The 17,132-nt window shown below is 40.2% G+C and overlaps 1 non-coding gene across 1 annotated transcript; it reads right to left on the bottom strand.

Annotated features, from left to right (window-relative positions):
• Positions 1-13,446: 13,446 nt before the first annotated feature.
• LOC145527998 (U6 spliceosomal RNA) lies at positions 13,447-13,553 on the bottom strand. The gene has a single exon (XR_014070078.1). It is a non-coding gene; the product is annotated as a U6 spliceosomal RNA (small nuclear RNA).
• Between the last annotated feature and the right edge of the window lie 3,579 nt (positions 13,554-17,132).

Here is a 17,132-nt window from a genome sequence, read left to right as displayed (position 1 = left end):
CATGGGGTCGCTAAGAGTCGGACACAACTGAGCGAATTCACTTTCACTTTTCCCTTTCATGCACTGGAGAAGGAAATGGCAACCCACTCCAGTATTCTTGCCTGGAGAATCCCAGGGACGGCAGAGCCTGGTGGGCTGCCATCTATGGGGTCGCACAGAGTCGGACACAACTGAAGCGACTTAGCAGCAGCAGGGAAAACCACTAGGCCATTCAGGTATGACCTAAATCAAATCCCTTACAGTTATACAGTGGAAGTGACAAATAGATTCAAGGGATTAGATCTGATAGACAGAGTGCTTGAAGAACTATGGACAGAGGTTCGTGACTTGGACAGAGTTTCGTGACTTGTACAGGAGGCAGTGATCAAGACCATCCCCAAGAAAAAGAAATGCAAAAAGGCAAAATGGTTGTCTGAGGAGGCCTTACAAATAGCTGAGAAAAGAAGAAAAGCTAATGGCAAAGGAGAAAAGGAAAGATAAACCCATTTGAATGCAGAGTTCCAAAGAATAGCAAGGAGAGATAAGAAAGCCTTCCTCAGTGATCAATGCAAAGAAATAGAGGAAAACAATAGAATGGGAAAGACTAGAGATCTCTTCAAGAAAATTAGAGATGCCAAGGGAACATTTCAGACAAAGAAGGGCACAAAAAAGGACAGAAATGGTATGGACCTAACAGAAGCAGAAGATATTAAGAAGAGGTGGTAAGAATATACAGAAGAACTATACAAAAAAAAAGATCTTAATGACCCAGATAACCAATATGGTGTGATCACTCACCTAGAGCCAGACATCTTGGAGTGCAAAGCCAAGTGGGCCTTAGGAAGCATCACTAGGAACAAAGCTAGTGGAGGTGATGGAATTCCAGTTGAGCTATTTCAGATCCTAAAAGATGATGCTCAGAGTGATATCCCTGGGTAATTAAGGAGAGATAAAAGTGAGTGGAATGTACCCTGCCTAATGATAATGGCAACTGTTTTCAGAACCATAGGCTTCCCTTGAGAACTAAATACTCACTCTCTGGGAGGCACTTTAAGATCAGAGCAGAGATAGCTAAAGTCACCAGAAAAAATAAAAATAAAAATGGTGCTCAAACCAGCAGGACTTGATTCAATAACGTATCTTTAAAACCAATCAGGATGTTTAGAATTTTCTTCAAATTCCGATACAGAAGGGTAGGAGAAGTGGGTGAGGATGTAAATAAAAGCAGACTGACTGAGCATGTGTGGACAGAGACTGAAGCTAGGTGATGGGTACACGGGGCTCATTAACTTACACCGTGTATGTTTCAGAATCTCCATAACGATGAGTTAAAGAAAAAAAAAGGAACTGAAAAAGAGAATGTTATTAATCATAAACATATTGTCAAGGAGGAGGAAATCTTCCTCTATCCTTCTAGGTTCCTCTGGCTGGTCTAAAGAATCAAATTGACATGAGACAGTAACAGGAGAAAAATCAATCAAACAAGTTTAATAGCATGTAAACATGGGGACTTCCCAGGTGTCTCAGTAGCAAAGAATCCACCTGCCAATGCAGGAGACTTAAGAGACACAGGTTCCATCCCTGGGTCTGGAAGATCACCTGGAGGAGGAAGTGGCAACCCACTCCAGTATTCTTGCCTGGAAAATTCCATGGACAGAGGTGCCTGGTGGGCACGGGGTGTTCATGGGGTCACAAAGAGTCAGAGACAACTGAGTGACTGAGCAGGCATGTACATGGGAGAGACCCAAGGGGACTGAGTGACTTAACGAAAGGAATGGCCGAAACCCTCACCTTAAATATCATCCTTGCTAAAGACAAGAGGGTGGAAAGAGTCGGTTATGGAGAGTTACCTGGAAAAGCACAGTAAGCGAGTGTAAGGTTCTTACGCAGATTTAAGTCACTGTCTTCTCCATTCATGAAAGTATCTAGAGATCTGATCATTCTCTTCCTCCTGGTACAGCCAGGGAGACACCCTTGCACACGGAAGTTTCTCTTATAAATCTGAGTGTTTCTTACCAAAGGGTAACTTCTACTTGGTTTTTAGAGTTTTTCCTATGTCTGATGTTTCCTAGAAAATAGCCAACTTAATATAATGAATATACCAAAGAGACACGTTTGGGGGTGGCGTATCCTGCTCCCCTACAATATCAAAATCAAGTATCACAGAGGCAAACACATTACCTGCCCTGATTCTGTCCAAGGAATTGCCTGCCTTGAATTTCCTTAGTGTATTGGCAAATTAATCCCTACTGTGAAACAGATCTATCAGAGGGCATTAAACAGTACATGTGTATAAGTGAAAGCTCCCCTTGTTCTTCACAAAGCACTCCTCTGATTATCAGTCCACCTTCAGGGAGAAAATATTCTGATCACGTTAGCATCACTTCACAATCCGTACAACAGTCATATCATCCATCACTAAACTCGGATTCAAGAGATGCAAGAAACTCAAGGTTCGATCCTTGGTTCGAGAAGATCCCCTGGAGGAGGGCATGGCTACCCACTCCAGTATTCTTGCCTCAAGAATCCCATGGACAGAGGAGCCTGGTGGGCTACAGTCCATGGGGTTGCAAAGAGTCGGACACGACTTAGCAACTGAGCATGTAAGCAAACTCGGATTCTGGGTTTGATTCTGGTCTTGTAAGTTTGACTAATGAATCTGTCCTGAAAGGTGAAGCTATTAATAATGTGCTGACAAAATATCCAGGGTCTGAGCCCAGGAAAAGCATTAAGCCAAGGAAAACTTCCCAAGGAATGTCTCCTGATGTAACCACTAAGAGGCCAGCCAGGTGAATAACACTCTAACCAGTTTGTGATTATTTTTCTTGATTAATTGAATGTTTATGAAAATACATACAGCAGGCATTGTACTAGGTGCTTCCTGTTAGCTATCTTAATTTTCATAGTAGAAAACACTGTGGTATGTAATTACATACATACCTATGTACATGACATACCTATGTTGAATTCTTACTGCGTATAATCCATAATGATTGTCTGGCTATATGTGACTATATATATATGTATATATATGTAATGCTTGTTTAGCATTGTTCTTCTAAGTATAATTTCACTGAAACTCTCTATCTCATTAAAAAAAAATTATAGAGTTTACCATTTAAGATAACATTACTAGTGAATCCACATAATCAGGCTCTCAGCAACCCCTATTGCCACAATCCATTGACAGTGAATAAACAAACAGTGAGAGTACGGCTGTTAACTTCTCCATGGTATAGACTGTAGAATCAGGATATGATTTGAATCCCACATGTGTAAGGCATATGTCTGTCTGATACCCAGTGTCAATTCATGTATTAAATGTTAGCGATGCTGGGACTTCCCTGGTGGTCCAGCGGTTAAGCCTCCGTGCTCCCAATGCAGGGGGCCTGGGTTCAATCCCTGAGCTAGAGCCACGTGTTGCAACTAACAGCCAGCGCAGCCTGATAAAAATAAATAAATATTAGCAATGCTGAACTGCTATGTCTATAGCTGTATCATCTATATTCATGCAAACACAAAATCCCAACATTCTCCACTTTTCACCCAGCAACCAGAGACGAGCCTTTAAAGTAGTGATGTGGGTCATTCCATTGCCTTATTGAACCCCTTGCCAATGCGTTTGGAATGCACACTGGCCTGGCTCCCTCTACATCCCCAGCATCAGTCAGTCCATTCCCCCGCCCCCCATTCTCCAGTTGGACCTTCTGTTCCCCAAACTTGCCAAGTGTTGTCCTGGCTCTAGGCCCTGACACCTGCTGATTCCTCTGCCCAGTGCTCTCCTCCGGGTCTTTGCGTGGCTGGTGTCACCTGTCAGCCCTTCAGTCATGAGTCTGCCTTTGAGATGCCTTCCTGACCATCCTCCACTCACCCTGTCTCCTGACTCACCCTTTCTATCTCCCGACCCAATTTGTTTCATTGTTATCTAGTATCCCAACCCAGTTATGTTGTTTATTTGTTTATGTTAGTTGTCTGTCTTCTATCACTAGAATAAAGGCATTCCTGAGGTACAGCCTTTTGTCTCATTTATTGCTGTGTCTTTAGCTCCTTGCCTGGTACATGAAATACAGCAGACACTCATTCAGTACTTGCTGAATAAATGAATGGGTTTTGCCTATACATCTCCATCTTCTATTCATTTGTTGTTGTTTTTCAGTCACTAAGTCATGTCTGACTCTTTGCGACCCCATGGACTGCAGCATTCCAGGCTTCCCTAACTTTCACTGTCTTCCAGTGTTTGCTCAAATTCATGTCCATTGAGTCGTGGGACTAACAAATCATAGTGGGAATAACAAGTGCCTAACACAGAATATGTATAACCACTGGATGAACTCCAGGAACGGATAATCAGGGAAGCCAATTTGGTAGCAAAAAACCAAAAAACTGTAAGGGAACAATTGTAATTGGCCAACAATGGAATGCTGTAAAAAAAATACGGTGTTACCCCATTGCCCAATAGCTGTTTGGGTTTTTTGATTGCTGTTTGATTTTGCTTTTTCACTTTTTTAAAAAATTGAAGTATGGATGGTTTACAGTGTTGCCCAGTAGCTGTGTGGATTGCCACAGCTCTTAGCACTGCAGGGGTTCTTGGGAGGAGACATTTGGAAGTGAAGGTGACCCAGCCAGTCAAGATAAAATGCCTGCTTCTGGCAAACTCAGCATCACATGCCTGTGAGGTGGCTTTCACTGTCCATTTAAATTTCCATTTCTCTTTACTTCCCCTCCTAGTAGGCCTCCTTTGTTCAAACCAACTGCTCTGATTCATCGCCCTAGGATTCCCTGTACTGAATAAATTTCAACCCAAGAATAAGGTAGCAAAGATTTCTGGGACGAAAAGAGCCTGCAAAGTTAGACAAGCTTCAATGAATCCCCTTGTAGCATATAGTTTTAGGAAAGTTACTTCTCTAAGAGAAGGAATAATACCTACCTCATAAGGGTTATTGTCAAGGTTGAAGGAAATAATTCTTAAAGCACCTAGCCCAGGATGGACCAGAGTAATAAAGTTATAAACTGAAAACCAACAGGTGGGTTTGGAGGGAATTTAATGAGGAAAAGAAGGGGGAAAACATGTGATGTTTGATTTATAACAAGAAATGTATATCCAGTCTTCATTCCTGGTTCCTGGCTCACAGATCCCCAAACTCTTGGGGTTTCCTAAGTGATTAAAAACAGAGGGAGCATCTTTTGTTACAATATTTGATCTTTTGCCCTCAGTTCCTAAACAATAAAGGTAAAATTGGTGTCTTGTTATTAATAACAAGTCTCTTTTAACCACATGTACGTTTATGTCAATGCAAGGTGACTTTTGGAAACCTGGAGGACATCTAAGGATGGAGGCTGGTTCCCAGTGGAAACCACCACGTGAATAGAGGGTTGGAACTTTCGGGCCCATCCCCTCACCTCCAGGGAGGAGGCAGGAGCTGATTGATTCACCACCAGTTACCCATGGTCCACGATTTAATCAATCGTGCTTGTGTAATTAGGCCTTCATAAAATTTCCTAAACTATGGGGTTCAGAGAGCTTCAGGGCTGGTGAATCAGAATGGATCCATGTGACCGGAGGGTGGCCCATCTCAAACTCCACAGGACAAGAAGCTCCTGTGTTCAAGAACACTGCAGACCTCACCCCCTGTATCTCTTCATTCCTTTAAGATCCTGTCATAAACTAGAAAGTAATCTAGCAAGTAAAATGGTTTTCCTGAGTTCTAGGAGTGTCTCTAGCAAATTAATTGAAGCCAAGGAGGGGTCACGGGAACGTCCAGTTTATCGCCAGTTGGTCAGAAGCACAGGTAACAACCTGGACTTGCTTCTGATTCGCATGTGAAGTGGGGGCTGTCTTGAGAGACTGAGCTCCTAACCTGTGAGACCTGACTCTATCTCCAGGTAGAGAGTGTCAGAGTTTAGTTAAATTTGTAGGACAACTTGTCAGTGTCTGCTGAGAATTGGAGAATTGCTTGGTGGTGTTGGAAAACACACATCAGAAAAGGTTTCTGTGAAAAACCTACAGCAGACCTCACATTCTGTGAAATACCTGAAGCGTTTTCTTTAAGATCAGGAATATATGTCAGCTGTCACCTCCCTATTTAATATTGTGTTGGACATCTTGGTCAGTGCAATAAAAAAAAGATAAAGGTAAAACATGTATAAGAATTGGAAATAATGATAAAGGTTGTTCTCATTTGCAAGTTATTATTTATGTAAAACACCAAAAAGAATCTACAAGTAAAAAATTAGAATTAGTGTTTTACCTGGTTCCTAGATAAAATCAATATACAGATATCAGTTGCATTTTCATACAACAGCAAAAAACAATTAGAAGCTGTATAAAGATAACCTTTAAAAAAGAACAAAAAATGAAGTTCTTAGAACTGTCAAGTCCTTTAAGAAAAAAATTATAAATTATTGAAAGACTAAAGAAAAATCTGGGGACTTCCCTGGTGGTTCAGTGGTTAAGAATCTGCCTTCTAATGCAGGGGGCACAAGTTCAAGCCCTCGTCGGGGAACTAAAATTCCCACATGCCTTGGAGCAACTATGCCGGTGTGCCACAACACTAAGCCCACACGCCACAACTTGGAGAGAAGCCTGTCAGTTGCAAGGAGGAGCCCCCATACAGCAACTACAGATCCAGTGCAGCCAAACAAATGAATAAATTTTTTAAAAATAAAAAAACCGAAATAAATAGAAAGACGTACCATACGGAAGACTCAACACTGTTAAGGTGTCAATTCCCTTAAGTTCAGAGCATTCCAATCAAAATCCCAACTGAGCTTTTCGTAGACCTTGGCAAGTTAAATGGAAATTTTAGGTAGAAGAACAAAGGTCAAAAAATAACCAAGACTCCGCATGAAGGCAAGGGACTTGCCTCACCAAATATCAAGATATAAAGCTCTAGAAATTAAGATAGGTAGTATTGGTCCAGTAACAGCCAAATAGATCAATGGAATAAAATTAGTCAAGAAACAGATCCAAGAATATATGGAGCCCTTATTGACAAAGAGTGATCACTACAGATCATTAGGGAGAGAGTGGCTACTTAATACATGGTGCCAAAAAAATTAGATATTCAATATGGAAAAAAATACAAAATTGGGTTCTCACCTTATACTGTATGAAAATCAATTTTAGGCAAATTAAAGACAGTGTGAAAAACAATCATAAAGCACTTAGAGTAGCTTAGTGGGACATCTTTTTCCACTTCAGGGTAAGAAAAATTGTCTTAATTAAGACACAAAAATGCACACCATAAATAAAATGACTGATAAACTCAATGGAATTAAAATTAATAGCACCTATTCCTTGAAAGACACCCTAAAAAGACAGAAAAGATGATCCATAAATAAGAAGAAGATAATTGCCACACATATAATGGGCAAAGGAGTCATTATCCAGAATATAAGGACTATAGATCAATAAGAAAAAGACAACCCAATAGAACAATAAACAAAAGATAAGAATTTCACAAAAAATGACACACACATAAAAAATAAATATACTAAAAATTTCTTATTAGTAAACAGGGAAATACAAATTTAAAATAATTAAAGTCTGTTTTACTTTCATTAGACTAACAACAGCAAAAAATTTGTTGGACATTATCAGGTGTTTTGAAGTCCTGCCTCAGAGCCTTTGCATATGCCTAACAAACACTTCTTTCAAATCTTCATATATCTTATTCATTCATATCTGACTCAGATCCAGTTCAGATGTTACTCCTCCAAAAGGCTTCCTGATTGTGCTATCCAAACAATGCCCCTTGGCTTCCATCATTCTTAGTCCCCTAACCTGCTTTACTAGTCTTCAAAACACTTGTTAACATTTCACTGCATTTATCCTGTACACGTGTGTGTATATAAACACACACATATTTGGTATTATCATTTTACAGAAAGTTTTGAAAGCAAGTGGCTGACATGCTGAGTAATTTTCAAATGACAAACACTTAAGAAAAAAGGATGACTGTGTAGGAAACAAATGACATTCAAATAAAAGATACTGACTGCAAAGATACGGAAATTTTTATCCATAATCAAGGCTACCCATAAGCAGAAGAAATGGAATTAGTGCTTCCTTCTTTCCATCATATAGTTATTATTTTTCAGTACATTTTGATGGCAAGTTGCTAATATCAAGGTACCTTACCCCTAAATATACTTCCATAAGTAGCTCCTCAGATTCTTCCACTTAACCTCAATATCATTATCACAACTAAGAAAATTAACAATCATTCTATAATGCCATCTAGTATATATACAGTCTTCTTTCAAATTCCCAAGCCCTCTGCTGCTGCTGCTGCTGCTAAGACGCTTTAGTCGTGTCCGACTCTGCGACTCCATAGACGGCAGCCCACCAGGCTCCCCTGTCCCTGGGATTCTCCAGGCAAGAACACTGGAGTGGGTTGCCATTTCCTTTTCCATCCCAAGCCCTCTACATCATATCAAATATATTAAAATGCACCCACAGTACTATTTTTCTGAATTAAAAATTTTTAACAATTTAGCTACAACTCAGCCATTTCATTTGTAATCAATTTCTCAGCAAGCATGGTACACGGTCCTTTTGAAGGGGAATAATCTAACCTCCTATTTTTTTATTATGATTTTTGAATATTAACATTTTGCTAATAATAGCCTAATTATTAGTTTGTAGACATTTAATTAAATGATTCTTAGTTGTGTTTTATTTTCATATTTTGGGGTCAATCCCTTTTTTCTCTAGGTCTCAAAAATTGTCATCAGTCTTCAGAAAGCTCTTTGTCCTAGGCTCCATATAGTGGCCACCCAAAGGGTAAAGAGCCTGTGGAGTTAGGAATGGGTGACTCAGCGAAGAGCCTCCAAAACAGAGATCCATTTAAGCCTGGGCCACCCAAAGGGTAAAGAGCCTGTGGAGTTAGGAATGGGTGACTCAGCGAAGAGCCTCCAAAACAGAGATCCATTTAAGCCTGGGAAGTCCCTCTTCTTGAGACAGCTGCCATTGCACAAGTTCCAAAAATTGGGCTGAAGTAAGAAGTCCTGAGTTTCCAAGGGCAGCAAGGGTGAGAGATTCCTGCCTATGCAGCCCAGTGTTAACGGGTCACCGCCGAGGAAAACAGCCTTTAAGACAGTAGCCAAATAGAGCAAATTCCCATCGGCTTTCCAGTTTTACATGTGGTAATGTACGTTTCAGTGCTAGTTTGCTGTATGACACAGGGAGCTCAGATCTGATGCCCTGTGACAACCTAGAGGGATGGGATGGGTGGGAAGTGGGAGGGAGGTTCAAGAGGGAGGGGACATATATATTACCTATGGCTGATTCATGATGATGTATGGCAGAAACCAGCACAATATTGTAAAGCAATTACCCTCCAATTAAAAATAAATAATTTTTTAATTAAAAAATAAATGCCATATACACTAAAAAAACAAAAAACAGGAACCAGATATAATCTGAGCAAGGCTCTGTGCTGGTCAGGAACTCCAGACTGGCACAACCAGATTGGAAAAGTCTAAAGGCTTTTTGTTTGTTTCATTTCATTTCTGCAGTGGAGGATATCCATTGCAGAAATCAAGAGTATCTGATCTAAATTCAATTCATAAGGTTAAAAGAGACTCTGGCTGTAGGAAATGTGGGCACAATGGCTCCCACCAGACAAAATACAATACAAAGCAGAGAAGTTTGCATTAGAAACAACTTTGTCAACAGCAGAAGAAAGAAGTCTTACACTTCTAAGAGGATTTCATCAGCATAAATCAATTTAATAATAACTATGTTAAGGCATAAAAGGGAGCAGGTATTATTATAGACTGTTACTGGCCCCATTTTACAGATGGGGAAACTGAGGCTGAGGGACATGTAACATGGCTTGTAGGGTCTTGCCCAGGTTTGGCTGATCTCGTTTGCAAGAGAAAAACAAGAGAAATACAAGAGGAAAACATGAGGACCTCAGTGTTTTAAGTTTACTAACATTAAGAAAGCCTGCTTTGATTTGTTTTTTTTGTTTGTTTTTTTTTTTTAAGCTTAGCAAAGGGGTTAAAGCAGAGTGACTTTATTTTTACTTTCATGTAACAGAATTCCCAGAAGACACATGTTCTCCCAAAATCTGAATGCAGTATTGCTTTAGCATCGTGCCAGGCTTGAGCTGCTCATTTCACCAAGCATGACTCAACCATCATATCAGGAATATTTTTCCTTTTGAAAGCCCTTGAAGTCAAATCATTAACGAATCAAGAAGAATTGCTTAAATATGAGTGATTTTCAAATAGCGAACACTTTGGGAAAGTGGGTGACTGTGGAGGAAACAAATCACATTCAAAGACTAGATACTGACTGTGAAAATGTGGAGATTATTATAGATAATCAAGGCTACCATCAGCAGAATTAAGGCAAGTGGTTCCTTCTCATTTCCCCTATGATATCCTAGGGAGGGATGAATTAAGGGGAGGATGCCTAGCACAAATCCCCAAGCAGTGGCTCCTGCCTCTTCCCACGTTGTAAAGAGCTGTTGTTGTCCAGTCACTAAATCATGTCCAACTCTTTCTGACTCCATGAACTGCAGCACACCGGGCTTCTCTGTCCTCCACTATCTTCCAGAGTTTGCTCAAATTCATGTCTATTGAGTCGTGATACCATCCAAGCATCTCATCCTCTATTGCCCCCTTCTCTTCCTGCCCTCAATCTTTCCCAGCATAAGGGTTTTTTTCCAATGAGTTAGCTCTTTGCATCAGATGGCCAAAAAGGATTGGAGCTTCAGCATCAGTCCTTCCAATGAATATTCAAAGTTGATTTCCTTTAGGATTGACTGGGTTGATCTCCTAGCTGTCCAAGGGACTCTCAAGAGTTTTCTTCACACCACAATTCAAAAGCATCAATTTCTTGGCATTCAGCCTTCTTTTGTAAAGAGACACAGCCCAAATCCACAAAGTGCAGGAGGACATGCATGCCAACAGCTCAGGGTGTTTCATAGACGCTGATGGAAGTGTGCACCTCAGTGGTCTTCAAACTCTTCAGACCAGACACTCTTATCAGAAAAAGTGTGTGACTAGCACTTCTGTAACTAAGCAGGACCCTCTGAGGCCTTCCCAAAATGGATTTCCCCCCATGTCCTCCGCTGACCTTCTGTCTGTATAAAAAAAACTTTAGTCAAAGGAAAAACTTCATCAGAGAAGTGAGAAAATGCAGGGGGAGAAAAGGAAAACAGTCAAGCAAGGCAAAAAAAAAAAAAAAAAATTTAGCCATTAAGCCAAGCCAAGGACTTTTAGTTCTTCCTCAAGGGCTATAGACAATATTCTGAGTCATGTCCTTTGAGGTGTTTTGCAGATACTGAAATCCCCTACCAGGGGGAAGAAGTCAACTGACCCCAAAAGAAGAACACAGATCCCAGACCAGTTGGGACTAGAAGGTTGATGACATTGTCTCCCTCACCACCAACCAACCAGAAGGATGTCCATAAGTTGATCAAAACCCCACAATCCCCCTCTCACTCTGTCTTTAAAAATCTTCAAAACCTTTGGGAAGTTTGAGTCTTTCAAATACTAGCTACCCTGAACTCCACGCGTGGCACCCTGCACTAAACACTGCACTTTTCTTCACCACAACTTTGTATTGGTAAATTGGCTTTACTGTGCACTTGGGCAAGCAGACCTAAGATTGGTTTGGTAACACTTCCAGTGAATATCCATTGGTTCATCTAAAACTATACCACGATCAAGGGACTTCCCTGGCAGTCCAGCGGTTACAACTCCATGCTCCCACTGCTGTGGGCACAGGTTCAATTCCTGGTCAGGGAACAAAGATCCTTCACACCACACGGTCAAAAAATAATAAATAAATATATAAAAATGTTAAAAATAAAAAACAAAGGAATTTTCAACTGTTTAAAAAAAAAACTATAACTACAATCTGTACTGATAACCTTAAGTAAATTAAGAAACATACACAAAATAGAAATTTAAGAGATGAGATGAAGTACAGTTTTAAATAATTATTGTATTTTTCACATAGTCTTTTTTTTATTATTTATTTTAGCTGGGGGCTAATTACTTTACAGTATTGTAGTGGTTTTTGCCATACATTGACATGAATCAGCCATGGGTTTACATGTGTTCCCCATCCTGAACCCCCCTCCCACCTCCCTCCCCATCCCATCCTTCTGGGTCATCCCAGTACACCAGCCCTGAGCATTTCTCCCATGCATCGAACTTGGAATGGCATTCTGTTTCACATATGATAATATACATGTTTCAATGCTATTCTCTCAGATCGTCCAACCCTCACCTTCTCCCACAGAGTCCATAAGACTGTTCTATGCATCTGTGTCTCTTATTCTGTCTCACATATAGGGTTATTGTTACCATCTTTCAAATTCCATATATATGCGTTAGTATACTGTATTGGTGTTTTTCTTTCTGGCTTACTTCACTCTGTATAATGGGCTCCAGTTTCATCCATCTCAATAGAACTGATTCAAATGTACTCTTTTTAATGGCTGAGTAATATTCCATTGTGTATATGTACCACAGCTTCCTTATCCATTCGTCTGCTGATGGCCATCTAGGCGGCTTCCATGTCCTGGCTATTATAAACAGTGCTGCGATGAACATTGGAGTACATGTGTCTCTTTCAGTTCTGCTTTCCTCAGTGTGTATGCCCAGCAGTGGGATTTCTGCATCATATGGCAGTTCTATTCCCAGTCTTTTAAGGAATCTCCACACTGTTCTCCATAGTGGCTGTACTAGTTTGCATTCCCACCAAGAGTTTAAGAGGGTTCCCTTTTCTCCACACCCTCTCCAGCATTTATTGCTTGTAGATTTTTAGATAGCAGCCATTCTGACTGGCGTGAAATGGTACCTCATTGTGGTTTTGATTTGCATTTCTCTAATAATGAGTGATGTTGAGCATTTTTTCATGTGTTTGTTAGCCATTTGTATGTCTTCTTTGGAGAAATGTCTGTTTAGTTCTTTGGCCCATTTTTTGATTGGGTCATTTATTTTTCTGGAATTGAGCTGCAGGAGTTGCTTGTATATTTTTGAGATTAATTCTTTGTCTGTGGCTTTGTTTGCTATTATTTTCTCCCATTCTGAAGGCTGTCTTTTCACCTTGCTTATAGTTCCTTTGTTGTGCAAAAGCTCTTAATTTTAATTAGGTCCCATTTGTTTATTTTTGCTTTTATTTCCAATATTCTGGGAGGTGGGTCATAGAAGATCCTGCTGTGATTTATGTCGGAGAGTGTTTTGCCTATGTTTTCCTTTAGGAGTTTTATAGTTTCTGGTCTTACGTTTAGATCTTTAATCCATTTTGAGTTTATTTTTGTGTATGGTGTTAGAAAGTGTTCTAGTTTCATTCTTTTACAAGTGGTTGACCAGTTTTCCCAGCACCACTTGTTAAAGAGATTGTCTTTTCTCCATTGTATATTCTTGCCTCCTTTGTCGAAGATAAGGTGTCCATAGGTGCGTGGATTTATCTCTGGGCTTTCTATTTTGTTCCACTGATCTAAAAATATGGAACGCTTCACGAATTTGCATGTCATCCTTGCGCAGGGGCCATGCTAATCTTCTCTGTATCGTTCCAATTTTAGTATATGTGCTGCCGAAGCGAGCACTCACATAGTCTTAAAGAGCCTTTTTATTCTATCTCTCACATAGCCCTATTTAGCTGAAAATAATTTTCAGTGAAAGTGGTCGGATTAAATATGCTTCATTATTTTGAAAATCTTTAATACTTCAACATAAAGCATGGCAAAAGTCTATTTATAAACTCAGTTTACATTGATACTTGCATTTAATGACTACCAAAGTTAAGAAAAAAAATTAAAAACCCACAAAAATCCTTAGGTCCAAATAGAAGAACATCATTCACAGGCTTAATTAAACCTTGATGCTGAGTTCTCAATTCCACCTACCAGATATGCAAAGGTTTTTACTGGAAACCATTTGCTAGATATCCATCTCCCCAATTCATTCTTGCAAACTAATTGTTTTATTTTAACAAACAGATCCAAAGTCTAGTGTAAGTCTTAGTTTGGAAGAACTTTAAACAAAATGGAAAATTCTAACTTTCAGAATGTTCAGATAGAATTTTTATAGGTGACACAGAGTTTAGAAATAAAAGCGTATCAGATAAAAACAGTTTCAGACACCCACCGGGAAGAAATGGTGCTTTTCTAAAAATAACTATTAAGGTAGCATATTCTTTAGTATGAAATACATTCCAGACACTCATCATTAGAGAAATGTCCAGTAATTTGAATCATATCTTTTTGTGAAAGAAAAACGTGCAGCACATCTCAGTTCCAGTTTTTTGATGAGACTGCCATGAGATAAGCAGTCATCTGAATGGTACAAAACATTCTCATGGTCACTCTCTGTGATGGTTTTAAGAAAGGTCCACAAGTGTTCTGACAGGCCTCCATGCAGAGTTGGAGTTCATGTCTCCCCACTTTCAATCCTGGAAGGTTTTTTGAGGGGTTTTTGTTTTACAATGTTCCACCAATGCCTCTTTGATTCATCGTTTTATCCTCTATATCTGTCCTTTAGGATTCCTATTATTCCCTTCCCAGCCTCCCTTTTATTCTCTTTGTTGTTCAGTTACTAAGTCGTGTCCAACTTTGTGACACCACGGACTGCAGCACGCCAGGCTTCCCTGTCCTTCACTGTCTCCCAGAGTTTGCTCAATCTCATGTCCATTGAGTCAGTGATGCCATCCAACCATCTCATCCTCTTGCCCTCAATCTTTCCTGGCATCAGGGTCCCTTCCAATGCGTCAGCTCTTCATTCTAATCCATCTTCATTCTTTCTCTTTCTTTAGATCTTCTTTCCCCAGCAGGTTGTCCTCAATCAAGACAATAGAGCAGGACTTCTGAGCTAAGTGAGAAAAGACCCTGGGGCATCTGCAGGTGTATCTGGGGCTGATGCTCAGGGTACCTCCAGCCGTCCTAGCAGAAGTCTGGCTACCTTGAGGCTACCAAGTGGGGGTACCAGACAGAAGGAGATACCTGGGGAGTGCCAGCTGTTCCAGCCCCAGCTGTTAGATGACTACAGCATCATGAGAGACCCAAGCCAGAATTGCCTTGCCGGACAGCTCCCCAATGCCTAACTCACCGCAACAGTGAGAGGTAACACACGAGTGTGGTTTCATCTATTAAGTTGTGGAAATATTTGTCATGCAACACTGGATAACACACATATTAACTCATTTAATTCTCACAATAACCCTATGAATTATTGTCAGTCCCCTTTAAAAATGAGAGGTCCCTGGTGGTCCAGTGGTTGAGACTTCACCTTCCAAAGCAGGATCAGGGAACTAAGATCCCACATGCCTCACAGTCACAAAGCCAAAATATAAAATGAAAGCAATACTGTAACAAATTCAATAAAGACTTAAAAAGAAATTAGAGGATACTGAAGCCCTGAGAGATTTTACCGTTAGATCCAGTGCCCCTGTAGCTAGACCTCAGAGTCTGTGTGCAGTACAGACTCTCAGAAAGAAGACAAATAGAAGGACCAGAAGCCATGGAAGCAATGGACCCTGGTGGGAGACCATATAGGAGGTGAAGGAAAGGAAGCCTCAAACAGAGTCTAGGGGTTCTGAGGAAACATAGGGGAAAAAAATAAAAAGTTTAGGGAGGAGGACTGTAAGTTTGGATTTTGACATACCTAGTTGCGTGTGTTACTGGTACCCTAAAAGGAAGATGGCCCAGAGGAATTCAGGGGCCAAGTCAAGGCCCTGGAAGTGGGTTGGGGAATCAAGAGCCTCCTGAAGATGAGCTCATAAAGGGAAAGGGTGTTCAGCTAGAAGAGAAGAGAAAGAAGGACAAAGGCTTAGGGAGTGCCTCCTTGTGCAGTTTATGATACACATGACCTTCTGTGATTAAGTTCCCAGAGTTGTCAGAACGTTTAAATGCGTGCTATACAGCGTCTATGGATATACAATGAACTAATAGACACCACAAAGCAGATAACATTTACTAATCTTATATTTGCTTAAGAAGTTTGTGAATTGCGGGCCTGAGAAACTGGAGGGTCTCTGTCAGTAAGCCAAACCTAGAGTACACGTTGACGGCACGGAGACTGGCAGACATAAACGCTAGGAGTACTAATGAACCACTTGTGGGTTCTCAAGTATCCCACAGAGTGAATATATCATTTCAGATGAATATCCGGGTTTTGGGAGACCTGGTTTCTTTTTGGTGGATTTTACTTTGGTCGACCTTTTCTTTAAGAAAATGACTACATGACACCAAAAGCAAAGGCAACAAAGCAAAAATAAACAAGTGGGACTCCGTGAAACTAAACAGCTTCTGAACAGCAAAGGAAACCATCAACACATTAAAAGACAACATGTGGAATGGCAGAAACTTTACAAATCACATATCCCATAAGGAGTTAACATCCAAAATACACAAGAATCTCATGCAACTCAATAGCAAAAGTAAGTAAAAGTAGAAGAGCCTGAACATTCTTCCAAAGAAGAAATACCAGAGGCTGACAGGTACCTGAGAAGGTGCTCAATATCACTAATCATCAGGGAAATGCAAATCAAAACCACAATGAGTTATCACCTCACATCTCTTAGGATGACTATCATCAAAAAGAAGGATGTGGAGAAAAGAGAACCTTTGTGTACCGCTGCTGGGAATGTAAACTGGTACAGCTACTATGGAGATACCTCAAGAAATCAAACATGTACCTACCATATGATCCAACAATCCCACTTCTGGGTATACAAAGCAAAAAAATCACTATCTCAAAAAGATCTGTACTACCATCCTCATTAGATCCTTAATTCACAATAGCCAAGGTATGGAAACAATCTACGTGCCTACTGATAAGTGAATAGATAAAGAAAATATGATACATACACCCCCACACAGGAATATTATTGTCCTAAAAAGACGGAAATCCGGACATTTGAGAAAACATGGATAAATCTGGAGGGTCTCATGCTAAGTGAAATAAGCCAGCCAGAGGAAGATAAGTGCTGTATGGCATATTGTTCTGTCAGCATCCCAGTTGAAAGTTCTTTCTTCTAGGATATTACAGTAAACTGGCCCCCATGTCTCCATTCTCAACCTCCCCCTTGCCAATGGAATTTTAGGCATAAATCTGATTATTTTACTTACTTCCTTGATAAAATGTTTTCACGCTTTCTTAAGTATTTCATGCTTAAATGCTTTTTCTAC

Source organism: Giraffa tippelskirchi, chromosome 11 (assembly GCF_054371585.1).
Source record: "Giraffa tippelskirchi isolate mGirTip1 chromosome 11, T2T-mGirTip1v1.2.pri, whole genome shotgun sequence".
In the NCBI taxonomy this organism is placed as follows: domain Eukaryota; kingdom Metazoa; phylum Chordata; class Mammalia; order Artiodactyla; family Giraffidae; genus Giraffa; species Giraffa tippelskirchi.
The sequence above is the reverse complement of the archived record's forward strand: the minus strand, read 5'-3'. Positions and strand labels throughout refer to the sequence as shown.